The 27,663-nt window shown below is 43.7% G+C and overlaps 1 long non-coding RNA gene across 1 annotated transcript; it reads left to right on the forward strand.

Annotated features, from left to right (window-relative positions):
* Window positions 1-380: 380 nt before the first annotated feature.
* On the forward strand, window positions 381-27,663 carry LOC137570706 (uncharacterized). Its single transcript, XR_011031148.1, has 3 exons — window positions 381-576; window positions 19,447-19,502; window positions 27,595-27,663. It is a non-coding gene; the product is annotated as an uncharacterized lncRNA (long non-coding RNA).

The raw sequence follows: 27,663 nt of genomic DNA on the forward strand, positions 1-27,663 counted from the left end.
GTATCCTCAGAAATGTATATTCTGGAATATAGCATTTCACAGGAAAAAAAGTACTGCAAGAAAGCCTTCAAGTGGTACAAATGTTTCCAAATGAACTAACAACAAAAGTAGACACCTTTTCAGCCAGGTAAAAATACAAACAGTTATATTTTAAAAATTATAAAAATGATATTTTTTTACTTTCAGTATACGGTAATTACTATTTTGCCCTGCAATATTTGTGGATAAAATGTGTTGATGGTCTTGCTTGTTGGCTTTGTGAAGCAGCCCAGAGGAGGCCAGGAGGAAGTTACTTGGTACATTTGTCACTAGAAATGACAGTTAGGTGGCAGTTTAGTGACAGATGCTGTACAGACACTTATGTTGCTCTATGGAGAGGCGTGTGGGTTTGTCATATAAGCAGCACTCTGATGCAGGAACTTCATTTGAATCTCCTGCAGGAACAAAATACATCTGGCAAATGCAATTTGTCATGGTGGATTGCTAAAGAGGCCAGCTATGTCAGGTGTACACACCTTACATTTACAGTAAAAATGACTGGGAATGATCTTTTTGACCAAAGAAAATCTAAATAGGGTATGTAGCTTTGGATATATCAAAGGAAACCTGAGATGTTACATACTGCAGTTTTTATACTTACCTGGGGCTTCCTCCAGCCTCATATGGTCTGAGGGCCACTACATTGTCCTGTGGTCACCTCAGGTAATTTTGTCAGGTGCGGCCAGTTATGCTCTTGTGTGCATGCGTGGCTCCGCCGCCTTCACGCTTTCGCAGCCGTGTATGTTCTGCCCCTGCGCAGTAAGACTGTGTAGGCACAGAATGCTCCCGAGTCCCGACACGGGAGCACAATGTGTCGCACACAACTAGGCTGCACATGCACAGAAGAGCATGGCGCAATTGGTAAAATTACCTGAGGTGACCACAGGACAACTGATTGGCTGGGGAGCCCCTGGACCGCATGGATGCAAGGAAACCCCGGGGAAGTATTTACCTCAGTTTAGGTTTGCTTTCAATACATTATTTTTAATTGTCATATAACAAATCTATCATTCCTCCCAATGCCAGAAATCAACTCATCTTCTTTCATCACACTAAAGAATATCCCTGTTGATTTCTCCCCTCCTTTGTGTTCCCCCATTTCCAAAATACAATGGTACAATATTTATAAATATAATAAGTTATTGGTCAGACATTCAGGATACAGAATATGTTATGATCTTTACATTTGCTTATACAATGACATTTTAATTTTTGGAGTATTAGTTATTATGCAACATACAAGTACTATACATTTCAGAAGAGATATTGAAATTCATCACACAGATTTCTGGGGCTGGTGGCTCCTTAGTTGCTGTTTTGTTGCAAAATATTGATGTATAGCTCTGTCACATGTATGACAAGATGATGATGTTGTAAAACATATTGCCTGAGACTCTGAAGAAATTGCCATCCAGCAGGAGATGGTGCGGAAGCTACCAAAACAATCTGCAGATAAGTGCAATCAGTGAAGCTGCCTGATTTGTCACAAAGGTGAGTTGTTAACCTCTAGTTTTATTTTGGGGGCGTGTGCACTTTTTGTTAACTTCAGCTTAATCAGCATTAAAGTAGCCCTGAAATGAGAGGGATGTGGAGACTGCCATATTTATTTCCTTTTAAATAATGCAGTTACCTGGCTGTCCTGTCGGTGTGTTTGGCTGCCGTAGTGAATCACACACATGAAACAAGCATGCAGCTAATCAATCAGACTTCAGAAGTGAACGGACAATAGATCGAAAAATAGATTGGTTGCATTTTTATTTCATTTTAAGTCTTTGTGGAAATTGGTAAATGGTATGTTACTACCCCTATACTCATTTCACATGGGGTATCTGGGGGTCTCCTTCTTAAAGGGGTCTCCCATATGCCACTATCAACCCCCCTGGGCATTGAAGCCCCACCTCCTCCTGGGCACCAGAAGTGGAGAAAAGCCCCTTGTCCACAGATTGGACAAGAGCTGTGGGAGAGAGAGGAGGCTTGGCCGCCCCTCTCCTCCAGAGACCCACATACCATGGACCATGTGGGCTGATATAGCTCAGGCTGTGGAGACCCATGCGGCCTGGGCTCTGCAATCTAGCTATCCCAACCTGCATGGGTGACAAGGGATTAAATAGGCTTGGGAGGGGGGAACCCACATTATTTTTTTTAAATTTAACTGTTATTTGGCCATTCAAACATTAAATTGAAAAAAATGTGAGGCCCCACCTCCCTTTATACAGGCTGAATGTAGAGCATGGACCATACTTCTGAGAAACTGGAAAACAATAGGGTGTAGTCTTATTGACAATGAACAGCTGTATGTAGTAAATTAATAAGTTATCATTAATGATTCTTTATAATTATATGAATGATTTCTTCACCGGGAAATAAGGGATCATAAAATATTATATATATATATATATATATATATATAGAGAGAGAGAGAGAGAGAGAGAGAGAGAGAGAGAGAGAGAGAGAGAGAGAGAGAGAGAGAGAGAGAACCAAACAATGCTCAGATCAAATTCACCAATACACTATGTAGTGCAGGGGAAAACAATGAAAAAGAGATTAATAACAAGCTTAGTTGGTAGCGATCAAAGCTTAATATGGGCTGATGCAGACATGTAGTCACATGACGTGGAAGAAGACGGAACCCCCTACCGCCAGCTACTACTGAAAATTAGGCATGTATAAACCCTCTCTCACCCACCTGCCCGGCTGCTGCACCCTCCCTTCACCCTCCCGTCGCTAGATTTGCGTCGGCAGATGCCCCCATCCCCCGTGGAATGGACCGTTTCTTCACTAGTGTGTAGAAACGTTCAGTTTCCCATTGCCCCAATGCTGCAGTATTTTTTGTCTGGAAAATTAGGGCCTGCAGCATTTTTTAAATCCGTGGACCCGAACGTACAGAACGTATCCGTACCAACGGACGCATGTGAATGGATCCATAGGTTAACATTGGATTCATTAAAATCCGTTCCGTTTGTACAGTATACGTTTCGGTTACGTTCCGGGAAAAAACGCTAATGTGAACCGGGCATAATTCTACTGGATCATTACGTTCTCTTCATCATGCATCTGTGTAATAGGAACAATAAAATAGCAGACCTGGTTGCCCTGTTCAGTGCAGATACTGATTGTGAAGACTGATTAATTAACAAGTAAATTTCCATCTTTCTGTTAATAATTTGTGCCATAAAGAACTGTTGTAACACCTTAGTTTCTGTAAACTCTGTAAAGCACTGTAAAAATGTCAGGGCTACATGAATACATACTAATAATAATATAGCTGTCTTAAAGACTCCTCTTTTGTAGTGGTTTGCCCCTGCCTAAAGCATACGCTGTGTAGCAGGCAGAGTGAGGTGAGAATACACCACTTGTGTGCTGCTGCATGCTTCTGCTTAGAGGCAGCAATAGCAAGCTCAGTCCAATGATAACATCTGAAGGGGATATGAGTTTAGCAGGGTAGCAAAATTCCGCTCATCACTATCAACAGATGTTTCTCAACAAACAATCTCTCACGTGCCAAAAGCTTCAACATTGTACTTGTTTCCCAAAAAGAGACATCCACAGACATCATGGGCCTCAATTCACTAAGTTTTATCAAACACTTTATCAAACGATTGATAAATTAGCTTATGGGTAAAATCTAATTTTTAATTCACTATGGTGTCATAGATTTATTGAACGTTTTATCGATAAAACATTCAATAAATATATAATACCTTAGTGAATTCAAAATTAGATTTTACCCATGAGGTAAACTATCAAACGTGTGATAAAGTGTTTGATAAAGCTTAGTGAATTGAGGCCCATGTGTCAGATCCAGCTTTTTATGGAATATTCACTTTTCTTCTGACTTCTGCATTCAAAAGGCAAATAGCTATTCAGGTTCCATTTTTTGCTTTCAGATTCAGTATTTCCGTATACTTGTGTACTCATAAAACTGCACTAAACAGATCTAAGCCAGGTATGTACAGGATTTTATTGTTCATGAACACACACACACACGCACGCACGCACACACAATAAATAAATGCCTCTTTGATGGTAGGTCACAATCATATCAGAACGCACAAAAGTGCAACACTGGCTTTACTAAATCCTAACTGACAACAGACACTTTAAACCTTTGTTACTTCAAAGATTTTAGAGACATCTGATTTTCTAGTTCTGCCACTGTAGTCTTGGCAGTAAATTGCCTGTCAACAGTATGAACTGTATAATCAGTCATACTGTGCATCAGCTCACAATTTCTTACAGTGCTCTGGTAATGAGCTGGTAAGTGTTCATTTATTAAAATCATACCTGAAAAAATAAAAATACATTTGTCAAGCTATTATTAGAAAGGATTCCAATTCAGTAATTGCACATTTTTTATGTAACCGTTTGCATTAATATCTCACATTTTTCTCACTTATGTTTAATTAATAACATTTGCAATGCCCTGTTTCATTCATCAGAGAAACTTCTCTTTATGGTGTGTGTGTGTGTGTGGGGGGGGGGGGGGGGGGACAGTACTCACAATGGGGAGGACCAGCTTCTTAGGCTGTTTGTGGGCTCTGCTGTGCTTAAAGGATATCTTAGTGCTAAAAATATCCCAAAAAAAGATGCCTACTGTGTTTGTAGGGAGTAGTTAGACTGTCTACATATTAAAAAAAAGTTCAGTCCCTAAGGTAACTATTTATGTTTTTTTTTTATTTGTAGTTTTTTTTTAATTAAAAAAATGGTAACTTTAGGGGAGTGTGGGAGGTCAGGGGTTAATTTAAAAAAAGGTAACTAGGGATGATTAACTGAAAAAAAAGGGAATGTAATATTACAATTTGACCAAAAGATGTCCTCAGTGGTGACTTCAGCTCCATCCATACTTCTAGTACAGAAATGGAAGCACGACGTGCACGGGATTTATGAATGGCAGAGCGGTGGTACCGAGGGGGGGGGGAGCGGGGGAGCACGGCAGGAGGGACGTAGTACCTACGCCCCTGCACAGAGTTGTGGCATTTTGCGGGGGAATAGTTACTCGTCCCGGAGGAAGGGAAATGGTTAAACATAAAATAAAACTGTGGAATATCTTAAACAGTCATTTTTAGGAGAAGGAAGATAGATACAATTGTTTATTTCATTATTTTATTTTATTTTCGCCTCGGGTGTTCTTTAAGAGCAAAGAAGAAATTTAGAGTTAGAGTTAAAGTTAATACGAGTCAGCTAAAAATAAAAAAGAATGATACTTACAGTGGGGTGCGAAAGTTTGGGCAACCTTGTTAATCGTCATGATTTTCCTGTATAAATCGTTGGTTGTTACGATAAAAAATGTCAGTTAAATATATCATATAGGAGACACACAAAGTGATATTTGAGAAGTGAAATGAAGTTTATTGGATTTACAGAAAGTGTGCAATAATTGTTTAAACAAAATTAGGCAGGTGCATAAATTTGGGCACCACAAAGATAAAGTGAAATCAAAATTTAGTAGAGCCTCCTTTTGCAGAAATTACAGCCTGTAAATGCTTCCTGTTGGTTCTAATGAGAGTCTGAATTCTGGTTGAAGGTATTTTGGACCATTCCTATCTGCAAAACATCTCTAGTTCATTCAGGTTTTATGGCTTCTGAGCATGGACAGCTCTCTTTAACTCACACCACAGATTTTCAATTACATTCAGGTCTGGAGACTGAGATGGCCATTCCAGAACATTGTACTTGTTCCTCTGCATAAATTCCTTAGTGGATTTTGAGCAGTGTTTAGGGTCGTTGTCTAGTTGAAAGATCCAGCCCTGGTGCAGCTTCAGCTTTGTCACTGATTCCTGGACATTGGTCTCCAGAATCTGCTGATACTGAGTGGAATCCATGCGTCCCTCAACTTTGACAATATTCCCAGTCCCTGCACTGGCCACACAGACCCACAGCATGATGGTACCACCATTATATTTTACTGTTGATAGCAGGTGTTTTTCTTGGAATGTTGTGTTGTTTTTCCTCCATGCATAACACCTCTTGTTATGCCCAAATAACTCAATTTTAGTTTCATCAGTCCACAGCACCTTATTCCAAAATGAAGCTGGCTTGTTCAAATGTACTTCAGCATACTTCAAGCGGCTCTGTTTGTGCTGTGGGCAAAGAAAAGGCTTCCTCTACATCACTCTGGCATACATCTCCTTGTGTAAAGTGCACCGAATGGTTGAACGATGCACAGTGAATCCATCTGCAGCAAGATGATGTTGTAGGTCTTTGGTGCTGGTCTGTGGGTTGACTCTGACTGTTCTCACCATTTGTCGCTTCTGTTTATCTGAGATTTGTCTTCAACTGACACTTCGAGCCTTTACTTGAACTAAGCCTGTGGTCTTCCATTTCCTCAATATGTTCCTAACTGTGGAAACAGACAGCTGAAATCTTTGAGACAGTTTTCTGTATCCTTCCCCTAAACCATAATGTTGAACAATCTTTGTCTTCAGGTCATTTAAGAGTTTTTTTAAGAACCCCGTGTTGATACTCTTCAGAGAAAATCAATAGATGAGGGAAACTTACAATTGACCCCCTTAAATACTCTTTCTCATAATTAGATTCATCTGTGTATGTAAATCAGGTTGTCACTGAGCTTACCAAGCCAATTCGAGTTAAAGTAATTAGTTCTAAAGGTTTTGGAATCAATAAAATGCCCAAATTTATGCACCTGCCTAATTTTAGTTAAACAATTATTGCACACTTTCTGTAAATCCAATAAACTTCATTTTACTTCTCAAATATCACTGTGTATCTCCTATATGATATATTTAACTGACATTTTTTATCGTTAACAACCAACAATTTATACAGGAAAATCATAATAGTTAACAAGGTTGCCCAAATTTTCGCATCCCACTGTACCTAAAGAGGCTTCCCACATCATCCTTGAGATCACTGATGCTGCCCAGGATCCTATTGTGGCCACTCAGAAAGGTGGATGGGTGGACTGGATAGGGCTGGGCATCCAGTCTATCCATCCAGCTCTCTATGCACTGGGGGATGGGTCAATAGGGGGTTCGGGTAAGGAGGCGACAGCCTAGCACCTAGCACACTTGCTGTGAGGTGTCGCAGGCAAAACCACAAAACTGCATTTGTTTCAGGAATTGCAGGATCAGGAGCAGTGGCGTAGCTACAACCCTCTGGGCCCTGATGTGGAATTTGGAACTGCCCCCCCCACACACACACACACACAACACACACAACACACACACACACACACACACACACACACACACACACACACAGACTATGCTGCTCCTCTACATGACATAAGTTGGCCAACAAAGTTATAACGTTATATTTCATTCAAAATTACAATGAATTAACTCAGGGTCATGTAACAAATGAAAAACATTAGATAACATTTTTCATCTAGAAAATTCAAAAGTTGTTTGGATTCTCAAGTTGCCTACTACCTGGAGTAAATTGCTGAATGGGTTTTGGGGCATATTGCATGCATTTCTGTAGATTCTGGTGGTAGTGTAGGGGAGTAAACGGTCATAGGGGGAGTTTGATAAAGATTTGAAGGTTTACAGTGACTAGGGTAGTTTGTTAGACTGGTTTACAGCATGGGTCTGTAAGTATTTTTTTGGGGGGTAGGAAATGTCATTTTTTTTAATTGTCATGTTTTTAAATTGTGTTTTTATTATCAAAAAGGGGGGGGGGGCTATCTGGAATCCCCCCAGATCGCTGAAAGGGGATTTCAGATTCCAACATAAATCCCCCCAGGCGTATATCCATGGGTAGTTACTCCCACCTTCCTGAGCAGAGCAGTGGTTGAATCCATTGTCCTTGACACAGATGTAAAGGTCAAAAGGGTTTTGCAAGATAAAGGTAAACATTTCTGGTCCCTTCTTGCAGTGCCCCTATTTCATGGACCATGTGGGTTGGTATTGTTCAAAAGGTGAAGAAGCCCCACACTTGTCTGCTTGGTAAAGAAGGGATGTACAAAGGCTTGGGGGCATGCTGGTATTTTTAGAATTTTTAAAAAATATATATAAAAATATTAGAAAAACATCATGATTACAAATAGTTTTTAAATAATTAGTGCAAAGAAGCACCATCAGCTTAGCAATATGTGGTTATAGCCTTGGAAGCAGGTGATAAGGGGAGGCCTCAACTTCCCTAATTTTACACATTAAACAAAGCCCCCAACATTCACATTCCCAAACTGAATCAGGAGGAAATGTTAAGAAGCTATTCAAGCAGTTGTGTGAGCTAATTATAGCCTACACTGTTTTCTTAATTGAATCATGCCAATCGTAATTTGCATGCAGTAGGAAATCGCTAGCCCCTAGCCATTGCTTTGTTTGAATCAGTCTCTCTCTCTCTGTCTTGAAGCCACCTCCAGTCTTTCTCTTTTTCCACGTTTCCGTTCTACCTGTTGCCCATCTATCTTCTTTTCTACGAGTCTTCTTTTATCTTTTTTTTCTTCACTTCCTACCCCTATAGTTAATTCTTTCCAGTTGTGACCAGATAGACATACTTTTGCTAGTAAATGTAAAAACTAACATTGATTTTTGCAGATTGCTGTACAATAGTAAAGTTAAACCTTTTTCACACAGCTTTTGAAATATAGCAATTTAATCAATGTGTTATTAACATTTTTTTTTGACCTGACTGTCCAGTCTAAAATAGTTGTTTTAAATTTTAAAAAACATTTTTAATAGTGCACATTAGAAAAAAACCCATAACCCTCCCTCTACCGATACCTAACCTTAACCTTCCCTCTACTAATGCCTAACCTTTAATGCCCTCTCCCTGTTGGTGCCTCACTCTTAACCCTCACCTCCCATGGTGTCTAAACATTAACATGCCCTGCCCTCCACCACAAAGCCACGATTAGCAGCATTACAGAGAAATTTGGGTGCTCTGAGGCTTCCACTGTGTGATTTTCAAACTGAGACTTCTTATTGCCATTAGGTGAATTTTCATACTGAGACTTCAACTATATGGATTTCGTACTGAGACTTCCTGTTCAATCACTTGCACCCTTTTTAACCATATGCACCCTTTTTACCTGCGTTGGTATTTAGTTCTGGTATGGCAAACATATTAGTGTGACTGAGGTCATGAATAATGCAGTCTATATCTATATGCTTCCTGCTGACGGCAGTGCTGGGTCAGTAGGACCTGGAGATTATTGGGTATTTCAAAGCAATGGACACAGTCATATGTTCTGTAAAGTCTTCCACTCCATGATTTGCCAGTGTTATGAAAACATTTTGTCTTACATGGACTGCAATTCTCTTGGGTGGCTGAATAGCTGACTCAAGGGTTGGATCAATATGCAGTCCCTCTTGAAAGTCTTTTCATTTTACAAATAGATGAGATTGTTGCAGCACTAAACCGACAATTGCAGAACAGTGTTTGAGGCAATTGAAATAGTGTTCATTGGCATGGCTTAAATGAATCCCAAGCAAGGAGACACACCAAAACTGAAAAGAAAATTATGATGCACTTCAAAGTTTAAACCCTGCTTGTGCTACATTGCCTTCGAGATGTGTGTGGACAAAAATTTCCTACAATGCTTCTATAGTATGCAAAAGCAAAGAAAAATGGATACTGCAAAAAAGACTACATTATCAGGCTATGATAAAAATGCAAAATAAACTACACAGGCTTTTCAAAAAAACAACATATTGGGGCCCCATTAAAAACGATATAAAATGTAACATTAGTAAAACTCAAACATCGCAAATAACTTCTCTGCCTAAAATAAGAATACCGTATATACTCAAACACAAGTCGACCTCGTATATACGTCGACTCCAATATACAACCCTCTTAAGCTGGAATTTTCTGTTGACTCAAGTATAAGTCTACCCAGCAAAGTTAATAGCTGTACTTGGGGCTCATGAGGGCAGTGGCGGACACAGGCAGCAGTGGGCCCCTGTGCAAAATATCAATTGTGGGCCCCCTTGACCTGCGGCGCGCGAATGGGTGCGGCTATAACCTGCGGCGCCGCGGCAAAAAATGGGCGTGGCAATGACCGGATAAGGGCGGAGCTAACTGTAATTCAAAGTGATCCCGGGGTGAGAGTGATATGGAGGCTGCCATATTTATTTCCTTTTAAACAATACTAGTTGCCTGGCGGCCCTGCTGATCTATTTGGCTGCAGTAATAAACTGAATTACACCAGCAACAAGCATGCAGCTTAATCTTCTCAGTTCTGACAATATTGTCAGAAACCCCTGACCTGCTGCATGCTTGTTCAGGGTCTATGGTTGAAAGAATAAGAGGCAGAGGACCAGAACGGCAACCAGGCAACTGGTATTGCTTAAAAGGAGAGAAATATGGCAGCCTCAATATTATTCTCACCTCAGGTTCCCTTGAAAAGTGCAACGCAAAGACAGTGGGCCCAAGTTTTGGTGACCCTTTCCCCAGAAAATTCACATAATTGTGCAGGTTTTCTCAAGAAAATACACATAATGTGAGCAGATTTGCCCAGAAAATACATTCAATCATGTCGGCAGATTTGCCCAGAAAATACATTCAATCATGTCGGCAGATATGCCCAGAAAATACGTGCAATGATGTCGGCAGATATGCCCAGAAAATACGTGCAATGATGTCGGCAGATATGCCCAGAAAATACGTGCAATGATGTCGGCAGATATGCCCAGAAAATACGTGCAATGATGTCGGCAGATATGCCCAGAAAATACCTGCAATCATGTCGGCAGATATGCCCAGAAAATACCTGCAATCATGTCGGCAGATATGCCCAGAAAATACCTGCAATCATGTCAGCAGATATGCCCAGAAAATACCTGCAATCATGTCGGCAGATATGCCCAGAAAATACCTGCAATCATGTCGGCAGATTTGCCCAGAAAACACATGCAATCATGTAGCAAATTTGCCCAGAACATACATGCAATCATGTGGCAGACCTGCCCAGAACATACACGCAATCATGTGGCAGACCTGCCCAGAACATACACGCAATCATGTGGCAGACCTGCCCAGAACATACACGCAATCATGTGGCAGACCTGCCCAGAACATACACCTGCTAAAATAAATAATAAAAAAAAAACATTTACTCACCTGCAGCAGCAGACCTCCTGTCCCAGCCTCCATCCGGCGCGCAGCTCCCATGGGTGGTTGGGTGGATACTGGATAGGTAGCCTGGTGGGTAGGTAGGCAGCCGGGTGGGTAGGTAGGTAGCCCTTAGCCGGGTGGGTAAGTAGCCTGGTGGGTGGCTGGGTAGCCGGGTGGGTAGCCTGGTGGGTGGCTGGGTAGGCGGGTGGGTAGGTAGCCTGGTGGGTGGGTAGGTGGCTGGTTAGGTAGCTGGGTGGGTGGGTAGGTAGCCTGGTGGGTTGGTAGGTAGCCGGGTGGGTAGGTAGGTAGGTAGCCTGGTGGGTAGGTAGGTAGCCGGGTGGGTGTGTAGGTAGCCGGGTAGGTAGCCGGGTGGGTGGTTAGGTATCCGGGTGGGTAGGTAGCCGGGTGGGTGGGTAGGTAGCCGGGTAGGTAGCCGGGTGGGTGTGTAGGTATCCAGGTGGGTAGGTAGCCGGGTGGGTGGGTAGGTAGCCGGGTAGGTAGCCGGGTGGGTGTGTAGGTATCCGGGTGGGTAGGTAGCCGGGTAGGTAGGTAACCGGCAGGGTGGTTAGGTAGCTGGGTGGGTAGCTAGGTAGCCGGGTGGGTAGGCAGCCGGGTGGGTAGGTAGGTATCCGGGTGGGTAGGTAGCCGGGTGGGTGGTTAGGTAGCCGGGTGGGTGGTTAGGTAGCCGGGTGGGTGGGTAGGTAGCCGGGTAGGTAGGTAGCCGGCAGGGTGGTTAGGTAGCCGGGTGGATAGCTAGGTAGCCGGGTGGGTAGGTAGCCAGGTAGGTAGCCGGCATGGTGGTTAGGTAGCCGGGTGGGTAGCTAGGTAGTCGGGTGGGTGGGTAGGTAGCCGGCAGGGTGGTTAGGTAGCCGGGTAGGTAGCTGGGTGGGTGGTTAGGTAGCGGGGTAGGTAGCCGGGTGGGTGGTTAGGTAGCGGGGTAGGTAGCCGGGTGGGTGGGTAAGGTAGCCGGGTGGGTGGTTAGGTATCCGGGTGGGTAGGTAGCCGGGTGGGTGGGTAGGTAGCCGGGTAGGTAGCCGGGTAGGTAGCCGGGTGGGTGTGTAGGTATCCGGGTGGGTAGGTAGCCGGGTGGGTGGGTAGGTAGCCGGGTGGGTGTGTAGGTATCCGGGTGGGTAGGTAGCCGGGTAGGTAGGTAACCGGCAGGGTGGTTAGGTAGCCGGGTGGGTAGCTAGGTAGCCGGGTGGGTAGGCAGCCGGGTGGGTAGGTAGGTTCCAGGGTGGGTAGGTAGCCAGGTGGGTGGTTAGGTAGCCGGGTGGGTGGTTAGGTAGCCGGGGGGGTGGTTAGGTAGCCGGGTGGGTGGTTAGGTAGCCGGGTAGGTAGGTAGCCGGCAGGGTGGTTAGGTAGCCGGGTGGGTAGCTAGGTAGCCGGTGGGTAGGTAGCCAGGTAGGTAGCCGGCATGGTGGTTAGGTAGCCGGGTGGGTAGCTAGGTAGTCGGGTGGGTGGGTAGGTAGCCGGCAGGGTGGTTAGGTAGCCGGGTAGGTAGCCGGGTGGGTGGTTAGGTAGCGGGGTAGATAGCCGGGTGGGTGGTTAGGTAGCGGGGTAGGTAGCCGGGTGGGTGGGTAAGGTAGCCGGGTGGGTGGGTAGGTAGCCGGGTGGGTGGGTAGGTAGCCGGGTGGGTGGTTAGGTAGCGGGGTAGGTAGCCGGGTGGGTGGTTAGGTAGCGGGGTAGGTAGCCGGGTGGGTGGGTAAGGTAACCGGGTGGGTGGGTAGGTAGCCGGGTGGGTGTGTAGGTAGCCGGGTGGGTGGGTAGGTAGCCAGGTAGGTAGGTAGCCGGCAGGGTGGTTAGGTAGCCGGGTGGGTAGCTAGGTAGCCGGGTGGGTAGGTAGCCGGGTGGGTAGGTAGCCAGGTAGATAGCCGGCAGGGTGGTTAGGTAGCCGGGTGGGTAGCTAGGTAGCCGGGTGGGTGGGTAGGTAGCCTGGTTAGGTAGCCGGGTAGGTAGCCGGGTGGATGGTTAGGTAGCGGGGTAGGTAGCCGGGTGGGTGGGTAAGGTAGCCGGGTGGGTAGCTATCCGGGTGGGGGGCCCGACTCCTATCCTCCCTCACTCACCTCGGGGCCCCCCTCCCGGTATGCGCGGCGGCCGGCGGGAGAGCAGAAAATACAGGAAGTCACCGGCAGGGGCTGCAGCAGACGCTAGAGGCAGCTGCTGCTTAGTTTCCGATATGTCTCCAAGTTGGAGACCAAGCGGCAGCTGCCGCCCCGGCCGGAGACTTCCTGTATTTTCCGCTCTCCCGCCGCATGAGGGGGGGGGGGCGAGGTGAGGGGGGAGGACAGGAGTTGGGCCCCCCAGGTTAAAAAAATAAAACATAAAAAAAAAAAATTAAATAAAAAAAACCTGCAATACTTAATGGGCCCCTGAAGCAGCGGAGCTTCAGGGGCCCTCGTGCGGCGGCACGGCCTGCACGGCCGTATGTCCGCCACTGCATGAGGGGTTAATGACTGCACTGCATACAGTATTGCAGCCATTAACCCCTCCTGTCCCTTAAGTGCAGCCAATACCTCCTCCAGACCCCCAAGGGCTGCAATTATTCACTCCCTTTTATGCAGCCCAGTATTTCTCCCCTGCCTCTTTCCTTGTAAATTGTTGTAGCCAGGACTTTCAGACCTGTATTTTCTTGGCATTGCCTTACCTGAAAGTGTCACTTACCAATGGGTAAATTGCTGCAAATGGGAATGTCACTATTAGTACACACATTACTCAGTGCGCTCAGTGTTGCCCGTGACTCGTGTATGAGTCGACCCCTATTCTTTTATGAAGTGAATCAGACCTAAATTTTAGACTTATACTCGAGTATATACAGTACATTACATAATAGTAGAATAAATATTAATAACACCTATAACCTCCGCTTTGTCAAGTATGGGGCTTGCAAGTATTGTTAATTTCTGGTCTCCTAGGCCACTGTACAGTTCCCATCTCTAAATACCAAACAGCAGTGTGTGCAAGGCGCTAAGAAAAAATGGCTATGGCTATGCAATTGTGAGTAGGGCCAAGTAGTGGGCATAACATAAATGTATGCTATACGCCTCAGTTTGATGTGTCTGCTTCTATACCTATACATTATGTCTCATTGGCCCATATGCAATTCACTTTTTCTTTTGAGTTTTCAGGAGATCATTTTCATATCTTTAAAATACCATATTTTAGCCTGGTGCAAATGCCGAACCTAAAGTTATGCCAAATAAACTAGCTCATATTGTAATTATTAGGGCCAGAAAAGTAATTTTTCACAGGTGGATTTACCCAAATATACCTACACTGGGAGAAATGAAGAAAGAACTGAGAGTCTTGTTTGAAAGGGAAAAACGTATAACTTTCGCTCACATGAGTACATACACAAAAAGGTTCTTTGTAAGGTGGAGGAAATTGATAGTTTATTATTATAACGGAGCAGAAATAGGTATTATTATGGAACCCTTTAAGTACACGGAATTGTACTGTACAGAACAACTACAGCACTCTGGATCAGAGCCGGGCTGAGGCAGAGGCGAGAAAGGCTCCCCTCCTACACGGCGTAGGAGGGGACACACAACTCACTCATCTATCATTCCCCTATTGTGTTTGAAGCAGAGATAAATAAGAAAAGGGGATACATGGCACTGACTACAAGCCAGATAACTACAGATTAAGGTGCTGGGGCCTCTTTGTCTAATAACAATCAGTGTGTGAAGGCTGGGGTGGGAGGGATGTAGGGGCGCACTTTGGAGTCTCATCCTTGGTTGCTGGAGGGCCTTGTCCTGGCTCTGCTCTGGGAAACCTCAAATGTAGATCTGACTAGATGGTGATGACCGAGTGTTATATGATGGGGTATTTTGTAGAGTGTAATTTTGGACTCTTATAGCATGTTCATCATTTCCTGCTTGCATATATGTAGGTTTTTTTCAGGTTAATGTTTGGATGGGGCATGGGGTGTTGGGAGGAAAATTGAAAAATGTTAGGAACCGCTGGAAATATTTTCATTGATATTGATTCTAGAGATCATGGCCCGAACTGTTCACCAGCGAATGGTTCCCGGCGAACTTCTGTGGTTCGCCTCTACATCACAGTCAGCAGGCACATTGTAGCCAATCAGGCTACACTCCCTCCTGAAGGCCCCCCCCCCCTTTTAAAAGGCAGGCAGCATCAGGCTTTTCACTAACTCGTGTGCCTGCAGTAATTAGAGAAGTGAGAGCTGCTGCAGACTCACATAGGGAAAGCTTAGTTAGGCTCTTGTAGGCTTGTTAGCTTGCTGCTTGCTGATTCTTATTGCTAAAAAAGCACCCCTCAACAGCTGGTTTGAGAGCTAATGTTGTTCTTGTGATCTATTTTTTTTGTGTGTGTGGCCCACTTGCATTATATACAGCCCTGTCAGTCAGTTGCATCTGACCTTTGGCCCCTTGGTGGTATAATTACTACTGTGACAGTTGCACATTGTAATACCCATCACTGCATATACCTACTACCTGTTATTTACTTCAGTGCATCCACCCACCTACATGAGCGCACGCAGTGTCACTGTGCCTGTCCAGTACCTGTGTGTGTGTGACAGGTGCACATTGTAATACCCATCACTGCATATACCTACCTGTTGTTCACAGTGCACCCACCTACCTACGTGAGTGCATGCAGTGTCACTGTGCCTGTCCGGTACCTGTCTGTGTGTGACAGGTGCACGTTGTAATACCCATCACTGCATATACCTATCTGGTGTTCCCTTCAGTGCACCCACCTACCTACGTGAGCGTACGCAGTGTCACTGTGCCTGTCCTGTAAGTGTGTGTGTGTGTGACAGGTGCACATTGTAATACCCATCACTGCATATACCTACCTGTTGTTCACAGTGCACCCACCTACCTACGTGAGCGCATGCAGTGTCACTGTGCCTGTCCGGTACCTGTCTGTGTGTGACAGGTGCACATTGTAATACCCATCACTGCATATACCTAACTGTTGTTCCCTTCAGTGCACCCACATACCTATGTGAGTGCACGCAGTGTCAATGTGCCTGTCCGGTACCTGTGTGTATGTGACAGGTGCGCATTGTAATCCCCATCACTGCGCATACCTACCTCTTGGTCCCTTCAGTGCACCCACCTACCTACGTGAGCGCATGCAGTGTCACTGTGCCTGTCCGGTACCTGTCTGTGTGTGACAGGTGCACATTGTAATACCCCCCATACAGCATCTCTGCCTGCACGCCGTGTGACTGCCTGCCCCATGACTAAGTCGGTCCCCACACAGCGTCTCTGCCTGCAGGCCGCTTGACTGCCTTCTCCGCCACCACCAACAGGGTCCACCAGGGCTCCAGGCGGCCGCTATAATAATTTTTCTGGTGCGTGTACATGCCTGCCTAATTTTTCTGGCTGCACTGCGGCTGCAACAACAAAACAAAAGGCATGTACATGTGTCAATTCCTCTTCGTGATCGTTAACTTGCCGTGGTGAAGAGGCTTGTGTATCACAATGAAGCAATGACCGTGGGCTATGAGTCTCTCGGGGGCTGGCACACCAAAGATAATAAGGTCATTGCTTCATTGTGGAGAGACCAAATTCGATCAGCTGGACAATCACTGTTGTTCTGTCATTGAGTTACCTCAGCCTGGCGACCATATGGGCTTGAAAACCGCTATCGCCTGCACTCTCGCCATGGTGCGCACCAGTCCAGCATGGCCGTCACAACACAAACAGCTGTTTGCGGTGCGTTACACAGTGAGTTTGGTGTGTCACTGTGAAGCAGTACTCTAATTACACTCCATGATTGATGTATACACATGCAAGATGTGTTAAAGCACTTTAGGCCTCCAATTTAGCATGCAATGTGATTTCTGCCCTTAAAACGCTGCTTTGTGTCAAATCCAGATTTTTCCCCGGGACTTTTGGCGTCTATCCCACTCCGCCATGCCCCCCTCTTGGTGTTAGACCCCTTGAAACATCTTTTCCATCACTTTTGTGGCCAGCATAAATGTTTCTAATTTTCAAAGTTTGCCTCCCCATTGAAGTCTATTGCGGTTCGCGGAAATTCGCGTGAACCAAACTTTTGCGAAATTTCGGAGGTTCGGGCCATCTGTAATTGATTCTACACTCAATTTATGTGCAATGATGAGGTGCATTTACTGTACTGTATAAGCAGACAGAAACACCAAAAAATAAAATATTCTAAAACATTTAAAATGAGAGGAGGCAGAGGTGGACTTACCTCCTCCAAGCAGACACAGTGTTGTGTATATTCAAAACAACAAAAATGTATTAATATACTCCAGAAAGTGCAACGCGTTTCGCAGGCATCTCCTGCTTCATCAGGCAATAGCAACGGAGCATAAAACTCAAATAGGTCTGGTGCAAAGCTCAGCGCCTCTGTACTGTACAGCTGTATTTGCCCAATAAAAATCTTGTTTTAAAAAAAGAAATACTGTATTTTTCTGGAATAGAAGACGCACCTTTTCTTCCCCAAAACTTAAGTAATGGAAAAAGTGGTTGCATCTTACATCCAGAAGATACAGTATTGTGACCGCCTGAATATACTTACCGGATCCTGCAGCAGTGTTCCTCTCCCCCTCACTCTGGTCCTGCAGCTCCTCGCACAATGCTCTTCTCTTCCTGTACTCAGTGGTTGCCTGCCGCCATACAACTGCGGACATCCGTTTCCTTGGTGACCTCCTGCATGACTCTCTTCTCCTCTGCTAATAGATAATCCTCTTCTCTGGCTTCTGTAAACAGTGCCAGCTTGCAGCTATACATATTTGGTGGTCTGTTGTTCCTGGGAGGCTCTTATTCCTGATTACTGGTTCCCTGCATGACCCCAGCGGCGCACGTGTGCCAGGGTCACATACAGTGCAAGTGCGCTGCTGGGGTCATGCAGGGAACCAGTAATCAGAAGGAAGAGCCACCCAGGAACAACAGACCACCAAAGATGTATAGCTGCAAGCTGGCACTGTTTATAGAAGCCAAAGAGGCGATCATCCAATAGCAGAAGAGAAGAGGATCATGCAGGAAGACCAAAGTTGTATGGCGGCAGGCAGCTGCAAAGTCCAGGAGGAGAAGAGGATCATGCATAGACCTGCAGGACCAGAGCAAGGGGGAGAGGAACGCAGTGGCAGGATCAGGTGAGAGTGACTGCAGTGCTAGTCTAGTGTAGTGCAGTCTAGTGTAGCTTAGCTGGCGGGCAGCAGGAGTTAGTGCAGTGTAGTGTGCAGTGTAGTGTAGTCAGGGCCGGATTTCTGGCAAGGCCACATAGGCCATGGCCTAGGGCACCAGAAATTTAGGGGCGGCTCAGTGAGGGGCAGTAAAGCTGTTCTATGCAGCCATCCCTATCTACAAGGACAGATTTACCCTTTGAACCCTCTGTCCTGTACTTGTGTCGTCCCTGCAAGACCTGTAAGCTCTATCATGCAGGTACACATCAGCCTAACTCTCATGGTGTGACAATGGTTCCATCATTACCGAGATGGCAAGCATAACATAAAAGTTCTTAAGGAAAACATAACATAGTCTATACGCATATTACTAAAATAGTTATTGTCTGTGACATCCAATGATGGAAAGTAAGTAGAATTCTCATTTTGGCACACAGATATAAAAACCAAACAGACAGTATAGTTGGCCTTGGGCGGTAAAAAGTACAAATCCGGCCCTGAGTATAGTGCAGCTTAGCTGGTGGGCAGCAGAGGTTAGCGCAGTGTGTAGCTGTAGTGTAGCTTAAATGGTGGGTGTAGCAGGGATTAGTGTAGTATAACTTAGAGACAGCATGGAGGGGGGAAAGGTCTATAAGATGCCCCTGCACCACAGACACACCTAGGTTTAGTTTTGGGGTTATTTTTCCTGATTTTTGCCCTCTAAACCTAGGTGCGTCTTATATCCTGGAGCGTCTTATATTATGAAAAATATGGTAACTTTTAAGCATTTTACAATTGAAAAAGTACATAAAAGTAGGTGAAAAAGTATGATCAAAATCATTTTGAGTATTATTTTATTTGCTGGTGGCTTAAAGGGCATTTTACAATAAGATGCAAATATATCACCTTGGAGAAAAGAATTGCATATGGGCCATTGATTATTAAAGTAAGAAACTTCACTGATCCTGAAGCTAATGTGTCACACGTCCCTAAAGCAACCAAAGAAACAGCAGAACTTTTACTAATAAAATGCTTATCCCATGCTTATTATTCCTCTCTGCATTTTTCTGTTGCACTTGTTGGACGTTTGCCTAAGCTCCCCCTCTTTGCTCTTGCATCCCTCTTCCACATCCTCCACTTGTTTCATTACTATTTGCTATTGCATCTTTATATTCAGGCTTAAACCATGTATCTTGTTGTTCTGCTTCTTTGAAGACATAAACCTTCTTGGCGGCAGCTTTCATTGCATTTTTTACACATTTCTGTTTTTTCAACGATAGTGATCTCCCCTGATATTTCAGAATTCTCAGCTGCAAACTCCCTTATGAATGCTGAGGTAAGATCCTTTCTGATGTTTTCATTCTGCTAATGTTTGTTTGAGTCATAACGCCTATGCCTTGCTTCTTGCTGTTTTCTACTAAGGAAAATTTGTTGTCTAAATTTTGTCCCTAAGCAGTGCACACCTTCTCCATAGCAGCTTTTTACATCTACGATGTTGAGGCAAGTCTTACATCTACGAGCATATGATGATTGATCTGATGTCTTGTAATCCCATTTAGGGAACACCAGGTTTTTGTGAATATCCTTGTGCCTATATTTGGTACTACAAACCCGTACACCTTTACCAATTCAACCAACTTTATAACATTTTCTTTAAGTTCCATCTGCTAAGTAATAGATGTTGCAGTCCCTTTCCATCAAGCTTCTTTAGTCAACATAGTATGTATCTAAGAGTGCGTATACACATCCAATTTTGATTGGCCATTGATTGCCCAATTTTACCCACTTTCATGTAGTATAAGAGCTCACCTACAAAATCTGTTCACAGTCTTCAAAATCTGTTGAGCGTCTCACTACATGGAGGTGGTCCAGTTGGCCAATCAAAATTGGATGTGTGTACCAGGCTTTAGAGTTCTGTTATTCAAAGTAGCTAGTGCTCCCACCATGTGCAAGCCTAAATCAACCTGATAACTTTTTCCTGATATAACTTTCAAAACAGATTTTTCTTTTTTTGTGGCAAAGTTGTTGTTCCTAATTATGCACAGAATACTGTGATAGTGTCCTTTGTAATTCTCTGGTGAGTCACCATTTTAATTTCAGAATGTTGTCCTCAACTGATCCATTACTAGCACTATGGAGGCTCCCCTTTTCCCCTGCTAAAAATATGTTCTTATAAACCCAAGGGCTGAAGCTCTGTCTTTTTTAGTTTCAAAAGGTTTTTTATTATGAAACATCATAAGAAAGAGCATAGCATGCTAATAAAAGCCCACACAGGGGCTCAATATTTAACAACCAGTCAAACAAAAACAACACAATAAAGAGTCCCATCAGTATATTATCCATTAACAATACAGGTAAGCAGCAAGTGGATGTAAACTAAAAACATAGTGACCAAGAAAACTGTTTTGTGTTTTGCCATGCCATGCAAATAGGACGCCATGTGTTATTTGTCAACCCACAAACCAAGAGGGCTGCATTTATGGGGAGCTGTGACAGGTGCTTGCCATGTAGTCAATTTCTGTTTTCTGATTGCTGTCCATTTTTAAACATATTGAAGAAAACCCTTTTGCCTCCTTAGAAATCTTAGATAAGGTATTTAGGGACCAGATCAATATACGGCTAATACTATTTGCTCAACTGACACCATTTAAAAATGATATTTAAAAATGTTGACATATGGGGCAAGCTATGCACTTCAAATGTACAACATCATTATTGGGAGGTCCAGAAATGAGTGAAAAGTGATGCAGGGCAGCTTCTAGGCTAAATTGTTAACAGGGCGATGTTGTGAAAATTGTTCCCCCACCCCCTTCCCCCGTAGGCATCCTGCCGTATGAGTGACGTGGAGGGAGATGGGGAAGCCTGAGGAAAGTATCTAACTCTTTATATATATTTATTTTTATAAACTCACAGGTTTACAGTGGCTTGCAAAAGTATTCGGACCCCTTGAAGTTTTCCACATTTTGTCACATTACTGCCCCAAACATGAATCAATTTTATTGGAATTCCACGTGAAAGACCAATACAAAGTGGTGCACACGTGAGAAGTGGAACGAAAAATCATACATGATTCCAAACATTTTTTACAAATAAATAACTGCAAAGTGGGGTGTGCGTAATTATTCAGCCCCCTGAGTCAATACTTTGTAGAACCACCTTTTGCTGCAATTACAGCTGCCAGTCTTTTAGGGTGTGTCTCTACCAGCTTTGCACATCTAGAGACTGAAATCCTTGCCCATTCTTCTTTGCAAAACAGCTCCAGCTCAGTCAGATTAGATGGACAGCGTTTGTGAACAGCAGTTTTCAGATCTTGCCACAGATTTTCGATTGGATTTAGATCTGGACTTTGACTGGGCCATTGTAACACATGGATATGTTTTGTTTTAAACCATTCCATTGTTGCCCTGGCTTTATGTTTAGGTCATTGTCCTGCTGGAAGGTGAACCTCCGCCCCAGTCTCAAGTCTTTTGCAGACTCCAAGAGATTTTCTTCCAAGATTGCCCTGTATTTGGCTCCATCCATCTTCCCATCAACTCTGACCAGCTTCCCTGTCCCTGCTGAAGAGAAGCACAGCCCGAGCATGATACTGCCACCACCATATTTGACAGTGGGGATGGTGTATTTAGAGTGATGTGCAGTGTTCATTTTCCGCCACACATAGCGTTTTGCATTTTGGCCAAAAAGTTCCATTTTGGTCTCATCTGACCAGAGCACCTTCTTCCAGATGTTTGCTGTGTCCCCCACATGGCTTGTGGCAAACTGCAAACGGGACTTCTTATGCTTTTCTGTTAACAATGGCTTTCTTCTTGCCACTCTTCCATAAAGGCCAATTTTGTGCAGTGCACGACTAATAGTTGCCCTATGGACAGATTCCCCCACCTGAGCTGTAGATCTCTGCAGCTTGTTCAGAGTCACCATGGGCCTCTTGACTGCATTTCTGATCAGCACTCTCCTTGTTTGGCCTGTGAGTTTAGGTGGACGGCCTTGTCTTGGTAGGGTTGCAGTTGTGCCATACTCCTTCCATTTCTGAATGATCATTTGAACAGTGCTCCGTGGGGTGTTCAAGGCTTTGGAAATATTTTTGTAGCCTAAGCATGCTTTAAATTTCTCAATAACTTTATCCCTGAACTGTCTGGTGTGTTCTTTGGACTTCATGGTGTTGTTGCTCCCAAGATTCTCTTAGACAACCTCTGAGGTCGTCACAGAGCAGCTGTATTTGTACTGACATTAGATTACACACAGGTGCACTCTATTTAGTCATTAGCACTCATCAGGCAATGTCTATGGGCAATTGACTGCACTCAGACCAAAGCGGGCTGAATAATTACGCACACCCCACTTTGTAGTTATTGATTTGTAAAAAATGTTTGGAATCATGTATGATTTTCATTCCACTTCTCATGTGTACACCACTTTGTATTGGTGTTTCATGTGGAATTCCAATAAAATTGATTCATGTTTGTGGCAGTAATGTGACAAAATGTGGAAAACTTCAAGGGGGCCGAATACTTTTGCAAGCCACTGTAATTGAAGGAATTCCCACAAGGGTGTACATTGAAGGATTTGCATCACTCCCATGTTACTAGCAAATCCACATAAAATGGACCCTCCCCACTGCCATACACATTTTGCCCCCTTTATTTAAAAATAGCAATATGTTCATCAGACATGTGATGGGCTTCATATGCTATTGTGTTGCATTTCACTGCTGTAGTTTAATTTCGCCCCTTTACTTTACTGGTATTCGCTGGTGCCATCTAAATCATGAACATATTGACCTGTGCAGCCTAACTACTCTTGAACCGAACAGAAGCATGTTTGCTCAACCCCATGTCTACTGCCAATCCCCTTCAGCCAATGATCAAGCTCTGCATGTTACAGTATCTTGTTATTTCCTTCCACCCCTTTAGATTATAAGCTCATGAGGGCAGGGTTCTCTTTCCTACTGTTTCTTGCACTTGCCATGTGTTTTGTTAGACACTCTGGCCCATATGCAATTAACCTTTTCTACTGTGTTTTCTCCTGGGTGATATTTTCACACTTGTCAATAAAAGGTCTTTTAAACCACCAATGAGCAAAAAAAAAAAAAAATACTAAAAAATTTTGATAGTACGTTTCACCTACTTTTGGTACTTTTTACAAAGCAAAGTGCTGAAAAGTTTTTATAAATTGAAGTTGAAAAATGTTCTCCTAGGAGAAAACTCAGGTGAAAAAGTTAATTGCATATGGCCCTCTGGCCCACATGCAATTCACTTTTTCTCCTGAGTTTCCTCCTAGGGGAGATAATTTTTTATCTTCAATTTAAAATAACTTTTCAGCATTTTGCAATTGAAAAAGTACCAAAAAGTAGGCAAAGAGGTACTATTAAAATTATTTTCAGTATTTTCTTGTTTGCTGGTTGCTTAAAATGCATTTTATTGACAAGGGGTGAACTTATCACCTAGGAAAAAACTCAGGAGAAAAAGTGAATTGCATATGGCCCTCTCTGTATTAGTCACATTTATGTCATTGATCACCTTTACCTTATTAAGCACCCTTATTTTGTTCTTACCTTGTGCAGCAACACAAAATATAATGGTACTGTAAAAATCAATAATAATAGCTGAAACATAAAGCTGACTGAAGAAAATACAGCTAGATACAAAATCATGATAAAATATTAGCTGATACGAATGGGAAAGAGGTTAAGGCTGGTTTCACACCAGGACGTTGCATTTTAGGGGACGTTATGGTCGCATAACGTGCCCCTAACGCAATGCCTGGTGCTCTCTGATGTGGACGTCAGAGTGAGCCGCGTTGTGCAGCTCACTCTGGCGTCCGTGATGCCGTGATGCGTACTCTTGGCGCATGCGGCATCACGTGGTCCCGCCCGGCCAATCGCCGCACAGAGCGGCCGCTCCAGGAAGTAAACACTGCACGTCACTGAGTGCAGTGAATATTAATTAGCCATGTGCCTGGCCGCTCTCCGCTCCTCCCCAACATTACTGAGCATGTGCAAGCAGTCTAACGCGGCTCTGCCACTTATAAAGTACTGCATGCAGTACGTTGTGTTATGGCACAGCGTTACTGAGTAACGCAACGTGGGCACTGTGAACAGCCCATTGATTTTTCATTGCTGTACGGTGGGGTGCGTTACAGGCTGCTCTAACGTGCGCCTGTAACGTCCCACTGTGAAACCAGCCTTAAAGATGAGTGATAGTGAAGATGATTATCATTAACATTGCAATCTAATGAATAGACCAAGACAGAAAAGAGGAATGAGTGGTAGGTGAGTAGTGTCTGAAAGTGCTATGGCGGGAAAAAACAGCAAACGCAATGACTCAAAGAACAAGAAATAGCTTGGATGAATATATGCCAAAATGAAGAGAAGCAAATTGTGTATTAAAAAAAAATAGGCATGAAAAAGAATCCTACAATTAATTAGAGATTTAAAAGAAAGAAACAAAGAAGAGAGAAAGACATAGCAGGAACTTGTGCTTGAGAATTGGAATTAAAGGTTTCCAACCAAGAACACATTTTTGCAAATACAAAAGTGGAAGGCTAACTGGAGATGATATCATGACCCCAGAAAGATATGTTGAATACTTTGAAGATCATGATCTAAGCTATAAATAAAAGAAAATGGTGAAAATGAAACATTCACCTACAGTCTACTAGGAAGAAAAAGTTGCAAAAAACAAACAAAAAACAGAGGAGGTTGTAGAAGAAACAAAATCAATAAAAATAGAACTGTTTTAGGATGGCAGCTCCTGAAATACAGCATACAGAGTCTATTTAACCCAATGCAACCCAGTTCAACACATTTGGAGATATGGGCAAATCATCAGCTCACACTAATCAGCTCTAGTCTCTCAATACCATTGTTAAGAGAAGATTAAAACATTGCAGGTGGTACATGATATTCTTAGGAAGATGGGGGTGTGGTCCATAAACCTGTAGCTACGCCAGTGGCTACAGTGTCAAGTGCTGAGTGATAGTATGAGCAGTTCTTTGCCTCTCTCACAAAACTTGTCAGTCGCAAGTAACAGGGCACTATAGTGATGTCAGAAAAGATGCAGAGAGGCCTCAGTAACTTGTGCTGAGGATGCTCAATGATTACTGAGCAATGGAGAACTGCAGGTATTTATGTAATAACTTTGCAGGCGCCATAGGCCTACATGCAGGGCCGGATTTCTGGCAAGGCCACCTAGGCCATGGCCTAGGGCACCAGAAATTTAGGGGCGGCTCAGTGAGGGGCATTAAAGCTGTTCTATGGAGCTATCCCTATCTACAAGGACAGCTTTAACCTTTGAACTATTTGTCCTGTACTTTTGTCATCCCTGCAAGACCTGTAAGCTCTGTCCTGCAGGTACACATCAGCCTAACTCTCATGGTGACACAATGGGTCCATCATTAAAGAGATGGCAAACATAACATATCTATACGCATATTACTAAAATAGTTATTGTCTGTGACATCCAATGATGGAGAGTAAGGAGAATTCTCATTGGGTCACATAGAGATAACAACCATACAGACGGTATAGTTGGCCTTGGGCGGTAAAAAGTACAAATCCGGCCCTGCCTACATGGCGGTAAAGTCCCACTACCCACCAATGTTATTTTACATTGATAGAAGCTTGAATCTGCCACCCCATTCTGTTAATATGAATTAAATAGTGAGAATGATGGAAGGACCTGTTGGGTATATAAAGTATAAATAACAGTTTATTACAGACATTTTAGCCTAGTGATATTGTAAAAGCAATTTCAAAAATATTATGTACCTTCTAGCTTTTGCTTCCTCTTGCCATGCATGTATATATGTATGGGAATCATATCAAATTAAATGAACTCTTCACACTCCATCATGTTTTACCATCAACTGCTTTTGAATATAAACATAAACTAAAACATGGATTGTCAGCTCAAAAATGGGGATTATTGATTTAACTGTTAGCTAAAGAGGCTCTGCATAAAAACAACGACTGTCTGAGCACTTTTGTTCAGAAACAGTGATGGTCTTTAGTCATGTTTACTGAAGTAACCAAATAAGCTCACAGTGAAAACATATCCCTTATCTGGCAAGTTCTACTCTACCTGGCAGTATGCCTGTCTAGCTCAGAAGTTACTCTAAATCGCAGTATGTCTAAAGATAAGGGTGGGGCCACCCACCTGCAAGACAACATAGCTTGTGTTCACACCTAGTGATGTCTGAACCTGGGCAGCCAAAATATAATAGTCAGGTTCTGTTTTGCACAGCCTATTATCTAATGTCTAAGCACAGCCTAAAGTGAATATAAAGCAAAATAACATGTAAGCTGTGGTACTTGCCCTCCACACTCCTGACCAGCAGCCACGGGAGCCTCCAGCTCGCCTATAAACTCAGGCCTGCTTGTGTAAAGAGTGTCACCCTTCTGTCAGTGTGGCTCACTCACCCAAGTGGCCAATCACTGGCCCTCAGCATGGGGTCAGCAATCAGTATAGGGTCAGCAATCACCAGCAAATTCTGAAGCACTATGGCTTCCCTATATATGTATAGAAGAGAGAGTCTCCCAGACTGGCTTAACAGAAGTGTTGTAAGATTATTATCTAAGGGGGTATCAGCTACTGATTGAGATGAAGTTCAATTCTTGATTACGGTTTCTCTTTAACGCTTTGGAAAACAAAAGTTTGCTTTCTTAAAACAGAAAGAATTTGTGATAATTCAGGTTGGAGTGAGCTCCGAGATGTCTCCCAGTTCATCACTGCTGAATATATGCAAATTAACCATTGTTGCCCTTTATCTCTTTAACTCTTTAGCACTGTTACCTTTAAAGAGAACCCGAGGTGGTGAGATGGGGGGAAGATGGGACACAGAGGCATGTTCTCTGCCTCATGACATGCCTCTGTGTCCCCATACAGCCGTTCTCTACTCCCCCACTGCCGCCCTATAGCCCCCCAAAATTAGCGACAATATTTGTCGCTATCACAGAGGTAAACACAGGGAGAGGCATTCCCTGTTTAAAACGCCCACCAGGGGTGTTCCTGCAGGGTTTTCAGAGCTGCCATTGGGCAGCTCTCTCTCCCTGGCTGCCCTCCCTGGTGCTCCCCCGCCTCCCTGCACGCTGCGAGAGACACAAATCTTTCCTTGCAGCGTTGTGACCTATAGATCACGAAAGTGAAAGTGGGCCCGTGTTTTAAAATTGTAGCAGACAAAGAAATGTAAATAAAAGATAACGCTATCACCTCTTTGGATGATGAGGCAACAAGCTTTCCACCGAAGAAGTAAGTGCTATGTTTAACTGTTTGAATGCTGTTCTGCTACAACAACAACAAAAATAATGGAAGTAGATTTTATGCTGTAAATAATCTTTTAGAGCAAATAAGAAATACAGAGTTTCATACCACTTTATAATGCAAGGTTTCTATGTTTTTATCCCACTTGGAAGTCGTATAAGTTCTCTGTAGGTGGGCTTTAGCCTAAAAAGCAAACTGTGAGATTGGTGACCACATTGGCCTAGTCTGAATGTAGAAGGG

This window comes from Hyperolius riggenbachi, chromosome 4 (genome assembly GCF_040937935.1).
Source record: "Hyperolius riggenbachi isolate aHypRig1 chromosome 4, aHypRig1.pri, whole genome shotgun sequence".
Classification (NCBI taxonomy): domain Eukaryota; kingdom Metazoa; phylum Chordata; class Amphibia; order Anura; family Hyperoliidae; genus Hyperolius; species Hyperolius riggenbachi.